Below are 19,745 nucleotides of genomic sequence, written 5' to 3' on the forward strand. Positions count from 1 at the left end.
AACAGCTCCTCCTCCTTATCCCCATTTTTATCTGTTTGATCAGTCTCTTAAATAATCTTACTGGAAACAGAGTAAAAAAAATTTTTTTTCACTCTACCAACAGAACTCCTCCCCTTCTATTCTACTCCCACTCCCCTCAAAAAAAGCATTTAGCAGGGAGCTACAGTGTACAAAGAGCTAGGAAAATACAAACAAATCAAAAGTCAGAGCTCTCCATCTCCTTTCTTTTATTCTAGCAGGGAAAGGAAAGATGGCCCAAGAGAAGAATTATTTTGAGTTAAGCTGGATTCTTCTGGGACCTGGAAGCTGAGTTAGAAATGCTAAGAGGTAGAGGGAAGGGAGAATGCACCAGGAGCTTGCTTAGACATGCAGAGCAGCATGGGTGAAGATTAAGACTGGGAGACAGAAGTTCAGAGCAGAGCAGGGAGGCCAGTCAGGCTGGAATGTGGAGGCGTGAAAGGGAATAAGTCAGAAAGAAGTCTAAAAAGACAGACTGGAGCCAAGACTAAAAGAGAGCTTTAAATGTCAGACACAGGATTTTGTATCTTATCTTAGAGGTAGTTGGGGTCTCAGGAAGGCATCTGATGTGCTCATGGAATGTGCTTTAGGAAGATTATTGCTCAGCACAAAGTCAGACTTGTGGCTCTGCAACTCAAAGTAACTCCAGAGCTCAAAGTAACAATCCACTTTTTAAAAATCCTGATAGAAATGAGTCATCTCTGTTGTCTGTAGAGAAGCAGAACAAACCTTAAAGGGAAAAAAAGATTACATTTCGGCTGACTGCTGTCTGCCTCAGTTTTTTCATCTGTATGAGAGAGTGATCACACCTCCCTTTCAGGATTCCATAAGGATCAAATGATATATTTGTAAAGGGCTTTTAAACCTTAAAACCACATATAAAGGCAATTATAAGGTTTATTTCCCCAAAAATCAAGGTTTCAAGAGGTAAAAAGGCAAGTAAGAAGTTCTCTAGGATAACTTCCCCATTTTTACAGATGATGAAAGAAAGGTCCAGAGAGGTCGGTGTGATGAAGTCCTGGATCTATAGGTGGGGCTGGCAGAGAGAGCCCGAAACACTGAATTACTGCCCGAGGCAAGCAGGGAAGGGCAGTGATGGGGATCAGTTTAAACCTCTATGGAGGTTTTGGGTAGCCCCTCCTTGCTACATTCAGTCAGAAATCCAAATTATGTCAGACTTGGAGGTTAAATTTCCCCTCTAAATCCATCTATGGCTCATGCCATCTTTGCTGAACCTCTCTAGATTAACCCTGCCATGGCGGCCTTCTGTCTTGTGGTATCTTTTCTCTCACACCTCCCTCTCCCTCCTCCCCCCCCCCCCATGTCTCATAGTGTCTTTCTCCTTCTTATAACTAATTCTTTTAGGAGCTAATCCCTCTATTGATTTAGCATGCCAGTCAATAATAAACTTCTACTTCATGGAGTATATACCTTTCTTCTGGCTAATTTTGAGTTCCCATTAGGGAACTTGTCTTTTCAATTTCAACTTTCCTATCTATGTGCTCTTTATCTCATTTACCATTCCTGGTGTCTACTGTATCTCTCTCTCTCTCTCTCTCTCTCTCTCTCTCTTTTTTTTTTTTTTTTTTTTTTTTTTTTTTGTCGTAACTTCTTCTAAGAGAATCTACCTTTTGCCAAAGAATTCTTCATATGAGCAAACGATTTGGTACTAAATCCCAAACACATCACTGGGGCACCAAATTTGCTCTCCTAAATCACATCATTTGGAATAACAGTGACTGTCACGCTTACCAGAACTGTGAGCCCTCTGAGACCAGGAGCTGGTTTTTGCCTTTCTCTGAATATTCATTGATTAGTATAGTGCCTTGCATGCAGTAGATGTTTAATAAATGCTCATTGGGCTAACTTTCTACAAAGCAGAGTACTTTACACACACACACACACACACACACACACACACACACACACACACACACACATCTTAAGTCCCTAACTATCATCTTTTCCAGAACAAGGAATAATAAAGCTCATGTTCTTATAGTGCTATAAGAATGAAAGCTATGTGCTGTCTTATCTTAATTGATCCTCACACCAAACTCTGGGAGGCAAACTCTAGGCTCTAGATACACTATCAACAATTTTAATGAGAAAGCAGAGTTTTAAGAAGGTCAAGAAAAATGGTGGTTGTTTACACCTATAAAAAAAAGAGGTATAAAAGCCAAAAATAATGGGAAAAACTAGAGCTACCCAGATCACTTCTCCATGTGAAAGTATTTTCTGACTTCAGTGGATTAAAATCATGGCTTTATAAGAGCCCTCTGAAAGATGTGTCTGTGTCTGTCTGTCTCTCTCTCTCTGTCTCTCACTCATACTCGCACACAGAGGTCTCATTTTAGAGATGGAGAAATTGAATCTCACAGATATAGAATTTATGTAATTGTGTGCCCAAGGTCACAAAGACATTAAGTGACAGAAGAATTTGAACTCAAGACTCTGGGTTCTTCAGAACAAGAGCTCTTCCCACTACGGCACATTGGGTCATCACTCTGTCCCACTATTCCCTTATAATAGTTTGATAATTTGTTATGACTCTTACCATATACCAAGACCACTGAGAACAAAACAATATTTAATCCCACCTAACAAAAAAAAAAGAAAGAAAAATAAAACAATCCTTATACTGTATTTCTTGCTGGAGTCTCACAGTAGTATATAAACCAAATTCTCTTCCCCCAACAGTTTCAAAGGAGTTGAGCTCTAAGGTTATAGTCAGGATTTAATGGTGGAATAAGAAAGAGAATTTCAAGGGAGAGAGAGATTAGATTCTGGATTCTTTTCAAATTCAAGTTTAAAGAATGACTGGGGCAGGTGAGGGGCAAGGAAGAACCTGCTGGACCGGATTAGCTGTTTTGCTGAGGAGGCACCTGGAGCAGAGGCTGATTGTCCAAGGCCATCACTAGTTCACAGCCCTACAGAGATTAGTATGCGCATTTCTCATTACCCAGCCCCCCCTTTTCTTTTCCCTTAAAATAAATATATAGCTGCACTTTGCCAGGATTTTGGTCCATGATAATCTTCCCCCCACCTCCCTCAAAGGAATTTCCAAGTGCCTGGTAAATTTCTTTTTTTGTTTGTTTATTTTATTTTATAATAACTTTTTATTGATAGAACCCATGCCAGGGTAATTTTTTTTACAACATTATCCCTCACACTCGCTTCTGTTCCGATTCCCCCCCCCCTCCACTCCCTCCCCTAGACGGCAAGCAGTCCTATATATGTTAAATACGTTGCAGTATATCCTAGATACAATATATGTTTCCAGAATCGAACAGTTCTCTTGTTGCACAGGGAGAATTGGATTCAGAAGGCAAAAAATAACCTGAGATGAAAAATAAAAATGCAAATAGTTTACATTCATTTCCCAGTGTTCTTTCTTTGGGTGTAGCTGCTTCTGTCCATCATTGATCAATTGAAACGGAGTTAGGTCTCTTTCAAAGAAATCCACTTCCATCAGAATACATCCTCATACAGTATCGTTGTTGAGGTATATAATGATCTCCTGGTTCTGCTCATTTCACTCAGCATCAGTTCATGTAGGTCTCTCCAAGCCTCTCTGTATTCATCCTGTTGGTCATTTCTTACAGAACAATAATATTCCATCACATTCATATACCACAATTTACCCAGCCATTCTCCAATTGATGGGCATCCATTCAATTTCCTGGTAAATTTCTAAGCAGCAGCACCAAGAGTAGCTGTAATCAAAAGGGTGTCCAAGAAAAGGAGTTCAAATGCCAGCGTTTAATCTATGATGTGAAGTCTCAAAGCATATGTGGTTCTTCATTTAGAATTGGGAGGATACTCATTTAAATCTTCCAGTCTAAATTGTTCCATTTTAGAAATAAGGAAATTGTGAATTTGGAAGTTTAAATGCCTTTGCCTTTAGTCAGAACACAGTAGTGAAAAGTGGCTGATAGTAAGATAGAAATCTGCCGCATCATTTTTTTCAATGTATATGTTTTATACATTGTATATAATTATATATTATGAAATACATAATTATATGTTTTATATATAACATATAATACTATGTATAATATAATGTATATATGATTCTATATCATATACAATGTATATATATGTATACATGTGGATATAAATATATGTATATATGTATGTATTTGCATTTCAATCTTTTTTTGAAAGGTCCCTTTCTTGGTACTGGAATATAATGGTACTTTGTTAACTTAAGTTGCATCCAATGATCATTCACCAAGTATTTATTAAGCATTTGATATATACCAAGCATTGAGAATAATAGGAAGGACAAAAGCAATTCTCACCCTCTAGAAGTACATATTCTAATGTAGAAGACTAGGTAGAGGAGAAGGCATTAGCAGCTGGAGGAACAGGAGAGACTCCCACTCTTAGAAGGTGAGTCTTGAAAGGACCTAGAATTGCTAAGAGGCAGAGATAGAAGGGAGAGTCTTCTAGGCATAGAGTGTGGGGGTGGGAGAAAAGGATAGCGACAGAGGAGGGGAGATGGGAAAAGTGGGGGGTACTAAGGTATCACCTCTTTTGTGTAACCTTTCATGCCAAAGGGACATTGTTCTTCCTCAAATCCTCTCAAAATGCTCTGGACCCCTCCTTCACATACTTCCTTGTGTATAATTACATTTGATTAACTCAATGGAAATCCAATGGAATGGGAACTTGTTTAAGACAGATACTATCACTCTTGTTATACACATACACACACACATTATTGATTATAAGTCCCTTTGTGACACTGGCATGGTGCAACCTATGTCAGGAATACTCCAACCAGGAGCTTCATCAACATGAGAAATCATAGTACTAATGTTCACATCTTTACACAAATATCTGCACTTTACAATAATTTTTATGCTAGTCCAGTTGGAAGAGACTCCAGAGAACATCTATTTCAATATATACCGGAAAAATAAAACCCCTACAACAGAATAATCGCCCAGGTCTCCAATTGGGAAGAACCCACTCCCTTTCCTCTTTCCCCAGACATTCTTCCTTATGCTCCCACCATAGTGGACAAGGAGCTGGCTTCCCAAGACAGAAAGACCTGAGTTCAAGTTCTTATTGAACTCACATTAGCCAGGTGATCTTCAGCAAGTCATCTAACCTGTAGGTGTCCTAGGCAATTGTCTAAGAAAATAAATTACAAAGAAGGAGACAGAGAGGAAAATGAAGTCTCAAAGGAAATGGAGTCTTCTTGCACCATTAAGTGGCAATTGGATGCCACAGTGGATGGAATCTGAGTTTGAATTCTAATCCAGCCTCTAGCTATGTGACTGGGGACAAGTTGAAATGCTTCCTGCCTCAGTTTTGCCACTTGTAAAATGGGAGCATGAATAACCCCTGTCTCTCAAAGTTAGGAAGACAAAATGGATTATAGTATTTATAAAATGCTGTAAATATACTAATACAATAGGAGAAAGTATGTCATGGAGTTAGAAGTGAAATCTAGGTTGGAAGCTTTAAGAAAATTTGAAGGAGATGAGAGGAGTAAGTCTCCATATATAATAAATGGCACTTTGTTTATGAAATGTAGAGGTGGGAGGTACATTCTGGGCCTAGTGGTTGGCTTCCAAGAAAGCACAAAGGTGAGAAATATTGATTGATTCAGAGAACTTCTAGCCATCAATTTGGGGAGAATATCGTGAACAGGAAGGGGGAGGAAGTAATATGAAATGAGGCTAGAAGGGTGCTTTAAAAAACAGGAACATCCTGAAATGTTTTGCAAGAGAATAAAAGAAAAGATCATAGTAACAACTTGAGAGGGAGTAAAGACCTCCATGAATCTAGACCTAACTTACTTTTTAAAAAATTATTATTACAGCTTTTTATTGACAAAATATATGCATGGATAGTTTTTCAAAACTGACCCTTGCAAAACCTTCTGTTCCAACTTTTTCCCTCCCTTCCCTCTTCTCCCCAGATGGCAGGTAGTCCCATACATGTTAAATATGTTAAAGAATTTGTTAAATACAATATATGTATACATATTTATACAGTTTTCTTGTTGCACAAGAAAAATCGGATTTACAAAGTAAAAATAATCCGGGAAGAAAAATAAAAATGCAAGCAAACAATAATAAGAGTGTAAATGCAATATTTTGTAGATCTAACTTTCAAATACCCCTCTTGCATACAGAAGATTGTTGACATGGGATCTCTATGTGATTTCACAGTGAATTAAATAGGAATTAATATAATTCCTCCTTGGCTTTTATATATTTAAATTAAGATTTAGGGAAAATGCATAGCCTCTATATTTCCAACATATCATTTTAAGAAATTAAATTAAAAAGAAATGTGGGTCATGATCCCACATGGGATCTCAAAACTGAATGTGGGGGTTGCAAAATTACAATTTATTATCAGCAAATATTGGATTTGTATACCTATTTTATATACCTCTATACCTGGGGTCATGTAAAAATTTCTCAAGTGAAAGGGATTGCAGGTGGAAAGTTTAAAAAGCCCAGTCTAGAGAAATAGAATGAGATATACATTGTGCCCAGTGGATAGTCAGGAAGAATCATATTCCTGAATTCAAATCTGGCCTCAGACAAGTCGTGTGACTAGTTACAGAATACAATCAATTATGAAATGATACAGAATCAATTTAATGTCTTGATTCTTAACTTCCTCTGTCATTGTTATCCATCTTTTCACCCATGGTTAGATCACTCAAATATATACAGGCAGCCAGAGGGCAACATAGCACAGAGTGCCAGGGCTGAAATCAAGGGGCCCCAAGTTCAAATCCAGTCGAGTCAAATCCACACTTACTAGCTATGATACTCTGGGCAAGTTACTCAATCCTGTTTGCCTCAATTTCCCCATCTGTAAAATGAGCTACAGAAGGAAATGGTAAACCATTTCAGTATAATTATACTAAGACAACCCCAAGTGGGGTCATGAAGAGTTGTACACAACTGAATAACAATAAGAAACAATAACATTCTCCATTATGGCCATTGTGTTAATGTGTTTTGCTCAATTATATGTTTTTGTTACAAGGGAAGAGCCCTTCTATTGAGGGAAAATATGTTAGCGAGTAATTATAAATATCTCTGAAACATCTTGTTTTCAATTCGCCAAAAGAAAACAAGATGTTCCAAAGGAATATAAATAAAGCAAGCTTGTCACTGTAAACAGAAGGAACCACCATAAAACACTAGTGAAATGTTGCAAAATTGCCAAGGACCAACAAGCGTGGCTCCCAAGATCCAAGAAGCCACCCCAGTCACACTTCTCTGTAGAGGTGGGAGGTCCATGAGTATAGAACACTGCATGCATTTTCAGATTTTTTCAATTTTGCAGAATTAAAAAAAAAAAACTTTCCCCGTTTTTTGCCTTAAAATATATATAATTTGTTATATGAAATGGTTCTCTCAGAGGGGCAGAAGGAGGGATACTAGAGCGAATCTTGGTGCTATTAAAAAAAAAAGGACCAACAAAATATTTTTTGCAAAAATATGGCTCTGGAAGCAAACACTACTCAGATGTGGTCTGAGCTGGGCAGAGAAGTGAAGGGATTCCGTCATTTTCCTTGTCCACCTGTCTTTGATGCAGTCAATGCTTTTATGCTTTTTGGCTGCCATGTTGCACTGGGTAAGTTCCCAGTACACCCAATGTTCTATGTCATTTTCACACAAACAGAAAGTTTATATGACAAGTTGGCATGGGCTAAAATGGTCCTTAATAAATTCCACGTTAAACCAAAAAATTAACCTTAAAAATGAAAGTCATTTTAATAGACTTAAAGACCCATTGTGGTCAATAGCTTGCTATAATATAGTGTAAAATGAATGCCTCCCTCCCTTGCCATTTGCTTGTATCCTTCCTCATGATGGCTCTGGGTGTATATACAGAGCTCAAAGTTTTCCAATTTTAAATCAAACAGATGACTATATTTGGAGAAAACCCGGGGTTAGGGTTAATTTATTCATTCCTCTTGCATTTTCTCACATTCATAATCCAGTAGAGCAGATGGGAAATGTCTCTGTATTTAAAACTAAACAAGTGATGCTTCCAAATCTCTCTGTGTATTTAGTCTAAGTGTTGTTTGGGGGTAGTTTGGTTTTTTTGGGGGAAATTACTAGCATATTATCCCACAGGTTGCAAAAATCTTATCTCCTAGCAAATTTCTTGGTTGACTTTGCCAATGAAGAAACACTCAAAAAACTTATTTGCTCTCTCCAACAGCCTTTGTCCTCTTCACTTAATCATTGTAGGGTGCCCTTTCTGTGGGAAACAAGTAACTTTTGCTCCCTACCACTAGAAACTTGGTTCAAAGTCTTTAAGAGGCTGACGTAGGAGGACTTGAAGTTCTCCTGAAGTTAAGGAGATGCCATTTCTTCCTGAGAATCAGGGGAGCTGATTATTCAAAAGTGCACTGGTCATGATCTCTGGTGATTCCTTTGTTGCTGTTGAGATCTCTTTCATTTATGTCCAACTCTCCATGACCCCATTTGGGATTTTCTTGGCAAAAACAGGAGTGCTTTGCCATCTCTTTTTACAGATGAGGAAACTTGAAGCAAGAGGGTAAAGTGATTTGTTCAGGCTCACCCAGCTAGTAAATGTCTGAAGCATCAGTGCCTCATGGATTCTTACATGTCAAACCAGGACGTGAGAATTTAGCATCGGGTTTTAATTACTACCAGGGTAGTCTCTAGCTAAGCAATATTCCAACACATCTGTTCCGGGAGACCTGTCTCCAAAAGTTTTGCTGCTTATGAACTGGGAGGCTGGAAGGCGACCATGGTAGGACTTTTTTTAGGCTATTCAGACATACTTATATTGTTCCTAATAAAAAATAAATTAAATTATAGCACTAGATAAACATCAGGTGCTACTATTAACTATTACTCTTATCTCAAAATCAAAACCAAACTACTTCCTGCCCACAAGAAACTTACAAGTCTTACGGGGGGCACACAATGGGCACACAGATAAATACATTTGTTTTTCCCCTCACCCTCAAATATGAAAAATGAGGTAGATCATTTCTTGGGAATTAAGTGGCTAAATACTTTATCCAGGGTGACAGAGTTAACATGTTTTGAAGCCAAACTTCAAGTTTAAAGTTTTCATCTAATATATCTATCGTCCTTTCATAGTCAAGCAAAATACAAAATAATTTGTTTGATGCAGGAAAGAGTATCAGCAAGTGTAAGATATGGAGGAGGGTAAGGCAAAAGAAATATTTGGAAAGGAGTCCAATGGAAGTCTGAGGTGAATCTTGAAGGAAGAGCCAATAATCAATTAACAAGCAACCAGGGAGAATAAAACAGGGAACTCAGAAGGAAGCCAATAATTCTAAGAAGAGAGGCTAAGAGGGGCATGTTTGAGATACAGGAAATAGATTTTTATATGGTGTTAGCACCATGCTAACAGCTGGTAAGGAAAAGGCAAAAATGAATAAGTCCTTGCCCACAAAGGCAACCTATCTGGAAGAACAACATGGCCATATATAGATAGAAAAAAGGTATATGGCAAATTCCAAGTAATGGAGGGGGGTGAGACCCACTAGGGACAGGTCACATCATTTAAACTGGGTCTGCCTTGGTTACTTAATCTGTAAAATGAAGAGATGACAGCACCCACTTCCCAAAGTTGTTATGAAGATAAAATGTACAAACCTCGAAGCTCTAGATAAATTTTAGTTTTTATGATATTGATGAAGCCTGACTTTTAACAGAAATCTGAAGAGCTGCCAGTTCATCAAAAGTGTCAAACTGGCTTCCCAATGTTCTGAGGTAAAAGCTGAACATTTCACAAATATTAAATTATTATTGTAAAAATAATAACAGTGATTGATTTCACTAAATTCCTAGCGTGTTATTTCATTTGATCTTCCCAACAACTCCATGAGGTGGATGTTGTTGTGCAATCCCATCCAACTCTTTTAGGGTTTTCTTGGTAAGAATACTAAAGTGTTTTGCCATTTCCTTTTCTAGCTCATTTTTCAGATAAGGGAATTGAGGCAAACAGGGTTAAGCGACTTGCTCAGAGGTCACACAGCTGGCAAATGTCTGAAGCTAGATTTAAACTCACAAAGATGAATTCTGACTCCAGGCTGACGTTCTATACACTTTGTCATGGAGCTGGCCATTAGATGGGTACTAAGGACATTGTCCATGATCACATATAGAAGAGGAAAGGGAGTGTTTGTGTCTTTCTAGGAAGATGATTTTTGAGTAAAGATAATGTAATTATTATATGTCATATGTCAGACCAAGAGATTTTTCTTTTCTTCTTTAGGATTGGGACATAATTTTTTTGGGGGGGAGTTTTGGATTCACTTTCCTCAAAAGCAAGGACAAAATCCAAACATAAATATATACTCTCTTCTCTCCTGCACCCAGCTTTGATGTTCCCACCATGAACTCACAAAAAAAAATTGACTTGCATTAAAGTAACCAAAAAGTTCACCGTTTGACCTGGGTTAGACACAGTCACACATCCTAGATTCTTAACAAAAGGGAACTTAGCAGTCATCTGGTTCAATTTTATTATTCTACAGATGAGGAAACTGAGGTCAAAAGCAATGAAGTAACTTGACCAAAGTCACACAAGTAATAAGTTAAGCAACAAGGGATTCTATTTTCTCTTCCCCTCCATACACAACAAAATAATGTTTTACATTGTTTTCCTAGGGCACCATACTGTTACCATATATACTTTATTTTCTACTACACCTTTGTTTTGTTTTGTATTGTTTTCCTAGGTAGGGCCCCATACTGTATCATACATGCTGATTACCAAGCTGCAAGTTCTAAGAGGCACATTATCCCTAGACTACATGGCTAGAGACAGGGAGTCTGGGCACAAAATATTTTCAAAACCACTGTGTGGCATTAAGAGGTTTAAAAAAATTCTAATAGAGTATATTTGCAAAGCTTCAGAGTAACATTCTTATCTTGAAAAATTGCACACGCAAAACTAAAAAAACCAAATCCCACAACCCAACATCCAGGACTTACTGTGTTGTTCCCACAACTATAGCCTGGTTTCATGACTCTTTAATCAATTTACTGTCATGAGGAACCCTGGGAAGGTTTGGAAGCTGGTATGAGAAGAGGAAAAGAAAAGTATCAAAAGTTCTAGCAATCCTCTTTAAAAAACCAACTGTACCTCAGGCCCTCAGACTCTAAATCCATCATCCTTCTACACTGTGAAAAAACGCAACAACTTGTCACTGTCCCTCCTCAAAATTATCCTGCTCTTTAGCATCTTCCATCCACAGCTACTTAGCGGGATTGGTGGGCTGGAGCCCTTTGTGTGGGAAGGGGAAAAAAATTTCATCTCTTTTATGCCACAAGTTGCATTAGACCTGTATGTTTAAGCTGGTAAAAATATGTTATCTAATATAGGGCTTCTTAAACTTTTTTCACTCGTGATCCTTTTTTCCCTGAGAAATTTCTGTGTGACCCTGGGAATACAGGTACATACAGCAGGTGCACAAACCAAACATTCACTGGTAATAAATCATAATTTCATGATCCCCACATTTAGTTACTTAGGGTTCACTACCCACAGCTTAAGAAGCTTTGATCTAATAATAAGATTAAAATCGAGGAGAAGGAATGATAAGAAGATACTTCCAGAGAGATTCTAGGAAAGCCTTCTGGTCAACCTTCCAAGTCTGATATATTTTCTGATATTCCCCTATTAGATTATAAAAATATAATTACCCTATTCTTTTCTTGATTTCCATAGAAATAGGGAGCTTGGAAGGAGAAGAATGGCTTTATTGTGATGTTCTGACCACACACAATTTGAAATTTCTATGTCATTTGGGATGGTCCTTATAGACCAACTAATCTAATATGAACCTAAAATGGGACTTAAGAGGGCCAAAATTGAACTGTCCAGTTACTAAGTCAAAAATTATCAGGGCCAAGATTTGAACCCTAGTCCTGTGACTTCATGTCAGTAATTTTCCCATTATACTATGTTCTAACTCCACAGCTAATAACTAAGAATTTTTTGATTGCCAATTCTGCTGTCTCAGTATCTAATTATTCAGCCCCTCTCTTTTCTTCTTGGTACTCTCAGCTGTCTGGGGAAAAGAAACTATGAGAAAGAAATTACAGTTAAGATCTTTTTTAACAGAGCTGTTTTTGGTCAGAAAGGACTCATCTTTTATTCTCAAAGGAATAGCCTGGCTTGGTCTCCTCTCTACCCTACTTCCACCAAAAAATTGGACTGCCATATATTTACTTATTACTTATACTTAAATACAATTTAGATGCTATTATATTATTTGGGACGTATTTACATTTTTAGAGGAAAAATATATTTCTTGCTTCCTCCCAAATTTGGCCCTTGATAGCTCCTTTCACAATACCTTCAAAAACTACTCATTAAAAACATGTATAATATTTTCCTATGCAATTCATAATTTAAAAAAATTAAAATTATGCATTTGTGACTTGAAATAGCAGCATCACAGAGTAGGAAGAGCCCTCAGTCAGAAAAGAGCTGGGTGGGTCCTGCTTTTGTGAATCTGGATGAATCTGGTCATTTAAACCTCCAAGTGTTCTAAGACATTGCCAAAGAAAGTGCCGCTCTCCACTGGTACCACTGTGTGCCCAGGTCCAATTTAAAACACACATATAGGAATATAACATGAGAGCACATGCATATAACACACAGGTGCACACACGTACTGTGGAGGTATAAGGAAAACCTCCTAAGTCCTTACTTTCCACAACTCTTTGTTAATTTGGTCATTACCTAACCGGAATGTAATGTGATTTTCCAATAAAATATAAGATTTTCCACAGGCCTGCCATTATTTCTGGATTCTTCTAGCTCTGTGGTCCACACGTTGTCAATTTCCTTCTAAATAATGACTGAAGTTCATAATGTCTTAAATAATTTTAGGCTTAAGTATTTCAAGGTCCTTAAGCACCGGACATGGAGTCAGGAAGTAAGAGATATTCTGTGGTGTGAACTTGACCTTTCTGAGAGTCCAGTTTTCTCATCTATAAAATTCAGGGATCAAATTTCTAAAGCCACTTCCTGTTCTAAGATTCTCTGATATTGCCTGTGACTGATATAATTTTCAGTCAAATGCTTTCAACATGCCTGAAAACTAGACGTGTCTCTTTTTAGTACAACTGGGTGTTTCTGGCTCACAGCAAAAATGTCTTCTAGTAATGATTAAAATGCGAAGAAAGAAATATAAGTATATAATTCATATAGATACTCTAGGCTATGTTAATTGAAATGTACGGGATTCTTCTACAAAAAAACAGATCTACAAGACAAACCAAGATGTCACTAAAATTTATAAAAAATGGATCAAATGCTATAACTAATCAATCAATGAATAAGAGCCAACTCATTTCAGGCTTACAAAGCCAGCCTCTGTAGCGAGGACTTTTGGCAAATGTTCAGTAAAAACTGTTAGAAAATGAAACGACACTCAGTACTCTGTAAATGAAATTATTATCTACTGTGTGTTTTTCCATTCATAAAATCAATTAAATGCTGTTTGAAAAAAAAAAACATTTATATTACCACATAATTAAATAAAACAGAGTGCTTGCTGTCTTAGGGAGGAGGAAGGTGAGGGAGACAGGGAGAAAAATTTGGAACACACAGTTTTACAAAAATATTGAAAACCATCTTTACATGAATTTGGAAAAAGCAAAATATACTGAAAAAATCAAAAGAGGCAAATACAAGAGTTCTGCGGGAAAAAGAAAATCAAATAAAAATTTTTTTAATTGAAAAGAAAAAACATTCATGTAGCAAGTCATGCATTCAATGCCTACTTTCCCTAAACCAGTGGTTAACTCATAAGGGTTTCCAGAGCACTTAACACAGACCAGTTATTTCTAAGAACTGGATAGGCAGTGAAGTACTCAAAGCATTTTGCCATCTAGTGGCCAAAAAAAGGCATGGCATATAATAACTGAAGAGCATCAGGTGGTTTTTCCTGGCAAGCTTGTTCAATCTATCAATAATTACTACACGTTTATTAAGCACCTACTTAGTCCCAGAAACAAAGCTCTAAGATTACAAAAAGAGGAAAAAGATCTAATCTCACTATCTTGCAAATGTGGGGACCATATCCATCGACCCAGACCTATTCTTTTAGAATTGCAGTGGGAATATATGGGATTTAGAAAAGAAACCTAGTCAAGAACACTGGCTATTTGTGTTTGTTCCTTGCACACAACACACACCGTCTCTCTCTTCATTGGTTGTCTCTCATTCCTGGAATGCTCTTCTCAATTCTGGCTGTTCTTTTCTCTACAAGATACTATTCCTACCCTACCTTCCAACTATATTCCACCTTTAGACCCCCTATACCTCTACTTACCCACTTACACTATATATAATATATATATATAATGTGTATATATAATGTATAGTGTGTGTGTATGTATACACACATCATATATTATATCTTCCATTCACATAGCTACTTAAATGTGACTTCTTGGGAAACAGAAACTTTTTTTTTTGCCTTTCTTTATCTCCCTAGTACTTAGCACAGGGCTTGGCTTGGCACATAGTAAGCAATAAATTTTAAAACTGCTTGTTGACAGCCTCAAGAGCCCAAGGGTACTTAACTTTTTTAAAAACTATCATTTTAAGTAAATATTTTAAATAAATACTACCAATTTAAATAGATATTTAAATAAATAAATACTATTTTCAACTAAATACCAACTCAGCTCATGTTTTAATAATTTTTTAAAATCCTAACTCAAGTACTCAGCACTATTCATTTCTAGACTTGGGTCTATTCCTATTCAAGGGCCTTAAAATAAAGAACAGCATTATTTTTAAGTTACTAAAAACATTTACAGACCACATGCCGCCAAAAAGAAAAACAAGGAGACAGCTTTTACGCTAAGCAGACCTTCAAGACTATTTTGATACATCGCTGATCCAGAAACCCAGAAAGGGACATTCTGTGAAACTGACCAAAACATGAAATAAAGGCAGATGAAAATTAACTATATATTACCTATAACATTATCTTATATTTGCTACTGGATCAAAAAGCAGCTTCTCTCCCACCTTTTTTTTTTTTAAACAGGTAAACAGAGATCATGAAAAAGATAGGGGGCTTCATAGGACTATCAACCTGTGCATAACTTCGGTCCAGCAGTGTCTCCACTGGACCTGTATCCCAGACATCATAAAGGAGGGAAAGGGATTCATATATGTAAAAATATTTGTAGCATTTTTGTAGTGGCAAGGAATTGGAAACTGAATGGATAATCATCAGTTGGGAAATGGCTGAATAAGTTACAGTATATGAATGCAATGGAATATTACTGTTCTATAAAAACCATCAGCAGGATGATTTCAGAAAGCCTACAGAGACTTAACATAAGTGATGCTAAGTGAAATGAATAGAACCAAGAGAACATAGTAGGCAACAAAAACAAGATGTCAACTCTGATGGGTGTGGCTCTGTTCAACAATAAGGTGATCCAGGGCAATTCCAATATTCTTGAAATGAAGAGAGCCATCTGCATCCAAAAAGGACTGTGGGGACAATGTGGATCTTAAAAGGTTTTTCACCTTTTTTTTGTTTTATTTTTTGCTTGGTTTTCATTTTGTTTCACTTTTTTTTTCCCTTTTTGATCTGATTTTTCTTGTGCAACATGATAGATATGGAACTATGTACAGAAGAATTACACATTGTTTAAACTATATTGAATTGGGGGTATGGGAAAGGGAGGAAAAAAATCTGGAATACAAGATTTTGCAAGGGTGAATGCTGAAAACTAATCTTTGCATATATTTTGAAAATAAAAAGTTAATATTTTAAAAAAAGAAAGAAAAGATAGGGGACTTGTAGGTATAGAGAACACAGATTCAAGGTTCTCCCTGCTGAACCATTTGCATTGTGTTAACTAGAAGGAAGGGTGCTAGAGCCCAGGGTTAACTGACATCATTTTTTCAAGACTTGGTTTTACTGATCTGAAATCAGGATAGGTTAACAGGTGAGAATCATAAAAAGAGGCCAGCATTTGTAAAAAGCAATTCATAGGAACCAAGGACAGGAAAAGCAGAGATCAAAATCAGGCCTGGGCAGGCATCAAAATCAATGACAAAAACCTCTCACTGTAATTCCAGAGGAATAACTATTGCCAGAAAGGAGAGTCCCTGCAAGAGCTGAATTTCACTGAGGATCTCCTCCCGTGCCTCCAGCTCCCTGATCTACAGGTTAAACCCACAGAATCTGAAGGATCAGAATATGACTTCAGTTCTGACCCATCCTGAAAAAGCAACCCCTCTGTAATCTGACAAGTGGTTAGCTAGCTGTGTAGTAAAGAGAATCCATTACTTCCTAAAACAGCCTATTCCACTCAAGAATAATAGGAAGTTTTTCTTTCCACTGAGATCAGGAATACAGGATCTTAGAATTAAATCTTGACGGACCACAGAGGTCAGATGGTTCATCCACTTCATTTCAGGGGGAAAAGCTAAGTGATTTGACCTAGATCATAAAGTTAATAAGTAGAAAAGCTAAGATTTAACTCCTGGTCAGATTATCACAGAATCTCACCTTACTTTTCCTCACCTGGAATCTTTCTGATAGGAATACCCCAGTTCATCTACTCAGCTGCAGATCTCCTTGAGGTCCAGGTGCCTTGATTAGGAAGCCCATAATCCATTATATCCAGCCAGATCCAGACCAGATCATCCCAGTGGTAAAACAGTGTGTCCCACCCAACCCAAGAGTCTTATTCTGTAAAGGATAATGAAGCTAATGAAACCCTCATTCCTAGAATCCCTTGTGAATCACTTACCACCCCTGTGTTCTTAGCCACTACAATCATATAAAGATTGCCTCACTTTATCAAGATCCAAGATTCTTCAGGCAGAAACTATTTCACTTCTGTATTTCTATTCTCTGGGCTTTAGCAGAATCCCTAGCCACATAGTAAACACTCAATTCCCCTCCTCCCCTATCCCCATTCATTAAATACCTGAACAAGAATCTTCACTATAACATATGTGACGGTTATTGAATCCTAATTGAAGATAACCATTTGGGAGAAATGTGTCACTACCTGAGCAAGCCCTATGCTACTTGTGTAGAAGTTATTAGGAAGGTTTTGTTTTGTTTTGTTTTTCCTGAAATCAGGCAAAGCACAGAATCTCAAAGGTCCTCTGACTTCATCCCCAGAATGCTCATCTGCCTCTCTTCCACATCCACCCATTTTAACCCCTGACTGCCCATAATCTCTACTCCCTTCTTCAAAAGATCTGGCAGTAGTAAAATCCTGAAGGATCTGATTTTCTCCAAAATATTTCTTCCCAAGCTTTCTGGGAAAACTTCTGGGAGAAAATTCAGACAAAGTTATTTTCCTCTTTTCAGAAAAAGTGTTCCTTAAGATTTTAAGGACAGATCTTTAAATCTTTGAGAAATAGTATGAAAACATTTCCTAACAAATTCAGATAATATTATTGTAGCAGCTCTCCTAAAAAAAGGTCAGAGCTAGGCATGGGAAAGCTTTCTCCTCCTAGTGCTCTCTCACTCCTTCTTCCACCCTCCCTCCCAACTCTGTCAGGCTTCAGACTATTCACTATTTGGCCCTTTGAGTTTTGATCATTTATAATCCTGAAAACAAATAAGTTCCAACTTGTATAAGGCACTTTGCAAAGCCAGGCACCCGTAGAGTCTGACATTTGCGTATTTGGCAGGATGTCAATATTTCTTTGAGTACTTTAAACCATTCCATTTTGGAGAGAGTGTAGCACTTTGCAGCAGTCCCTTCAAGCAGACAAGACAGGAAAGACTTACTTTTCCTTACCAATCTTAATAGCCAGGAAACTGATAATGATAAAGTCATGACTGCCAGCCACAGGAGAGGCAGAACAAATCGGTAAGTAACAAAAATTCTTTCCAGCAAAGGGTGCTTTCCCTGTGCTTCTCTTGCTAATGGCTACTAGATTCTTGATTTCTGGAAAAACTATTTCGAGTAAAATTTGATTCAATTCACAGATCTGATTGTATTGAACTACAGAGGAAAAAAAAATCAAAGTTTTGTCAATTCAATATATTCTTCTAAGGTTTCATATTTTAAAAATAATAATATTTAATAATATTGATTGAACAAAGAAAAGATCTAGGTCTTTAGTCCTGTCTGTATGGCCAAGTAACTGTTACCTTAAGCAAAATGTTTGTCTTCCATGTGTCTCAATTTCCTTGCATGCAAAAATGAAGGACTAATCTCTATATATTATCTCTATAAATTATCTCAATTTCCTCACATGTAAAAATGAAGGATTTATCTCTATATGTTATCTCCATATTTCAGTTTTAAGTTCTTTTAAATTTTAACTATAGGATGCTTAAACAGTAAATACTTAAGCCAGAAGTAGGTATTTACATATTTTACTGAAGAAAAAATTTGAGAGGACTTTCTGAGATGCAAAGACAAAGAAATAAAGCACTTTGACTTTCTCCTGCTTATACAAATCGAAAAGGCATAGAAATGCATAATGAAACTTCCGTTTCCTCAACAGTAAAATGAAGTCTTTTAATTGGGTAATAGCAATATTTAATAACTGTTATTTCAGTATAATCAAGTCTTTTTGTAATTCAATGTATTATGCACTTCACTTTGAGGAGTCCATAGCCTTTGACTAAGGAGTCCAGGACACAAAAATGGGTCAGAATTTCTGCTTTTTGAAATACTCCCTGACTCCACTAAAATATTAACAGATAATTAAAATGTAAACTCAAAGAAGACATTTAAAATAGCTCCTGCATGATCTGATCAAGCTGAAATTTATAGATCAAAATTTAAACTTAGCTCCATGTGCCAAAGAAATCTTATTCTAATATCTCACAAAAAGAGCATACTGATCATTCAGAGAGGTTATGTATAGAAAGCAAAAAAATTCTAAGTCAATTTATCACAATTTACTTAACACTAAAGGTACTGTCTTCTCAGTTCATCAGACTGGGACACAATGAGATGCTTCCTTGAAGGGGGATGTGACTGACAGCTTCTCTTGTCAAGTGATTCCTTACAATTGTCAATTTTTCTATACAAAGATTTAGAAAGGGGCAAGAAAGAGTTCATTTTAATTTAAGTGGATTGGCTTGGTTGTAATATCCATGTATCCTTGCTAACCATACTCATCAATAAGAATTAAGTTGTTTCCAACTAACAGGTACTAACAATAAAAGTCTCCACTTAATGGAGTCCAGGTTTGGAAAGAAATAAGTAAGAGGAGGAGAAGGAAGAAAAGAAAAGGAGGAGAGAAATGAAGAAAGGAAGGAAAGGGAGAAAAGGAGTGAGAAGAGGGGAGGAAAAAAAAAGAAAGGAAGAAAGAATTTGAGGTCTGCATTTTAGAATTTTTAAAGTTGATCAGAGGCTGCTGGTGAGAAGCCAAATGATTAATCTAGAAAGAACAAGGTCATCTACTGTATAATGGGTCATTTCCAGTGTCTTGCTGATAGATTTAGATGGCTGTAAAGAATTGACCTTTGGTACAGCTCTGCCTCACTTAAATCCAATTCACAATGACAATAACTACACAGACTACACTATACAAAGCCAGATTTCCAAGTTAAATTTCCACTTGTTATAGCTATTCTGTGGCACCTGTCAATCAGTGTCAAATAATAAAAGAAATTAGATACAAACACAAGTCAAGAGACAGAACTAACCAGATCAGGTGGGTTTTTCAGGTGTGGGCAGAGGTATAACAGGGAGCAGTACAGA

General features: G+C 37.0%; 2 protein-coding genes across 3 annotated transcripts in view; one reads left to right on the top strand and one right to left on the bottom strand.

The window, feature by feature from the left end:
* The window catches only part of MED12L (mediator complex subunit 12L), a 372,681-nt gene that overhangs the window by 182,701 nt on the left and 170,235 nt on the right, over window positions 1-19,745 (bottom strand). The window lies entirely within an intron of this gene.
* The window catches only part of P2RY14 (purinergic receptor P2Y14), a 42,097-nt gene that overhangs the window by 2,419 nt on the left and 19,933 nt on the right, over window positions 1-19,745 (top strand). The window contains exon 1 of one of the 2 annotated variants that reach the window (XM_051983272.1): window positions 17,773-17,894. The exons of the other annotated variant lie outside the window; for it this stretch is intronic. The gene's annotated coding sequence lies outside the window, so the exon portion shown is untranslated. Of the gene's footprint in view, window positions 1-17,772; window positions 17,895-19,745 lie in introns of those variants that run through there. 2 annotated transcript variants of the gene reach the window in all.

Source organism: Antechinus flavipes, chromosome 3 (assembly GCF_016432865.1).
Source record: "Antechinus flavipes isolate AdamAnt ecotype Samford, QLD, Australia chromosome 3, AdamAnt_v2, whole genome shotgun sequence".
NCBI lineage: Eukaryota > Metazoa > Chordata > Mammalia > Dasyuromorphia > Dasyuridae > Antechinus > Antechinus flavipes.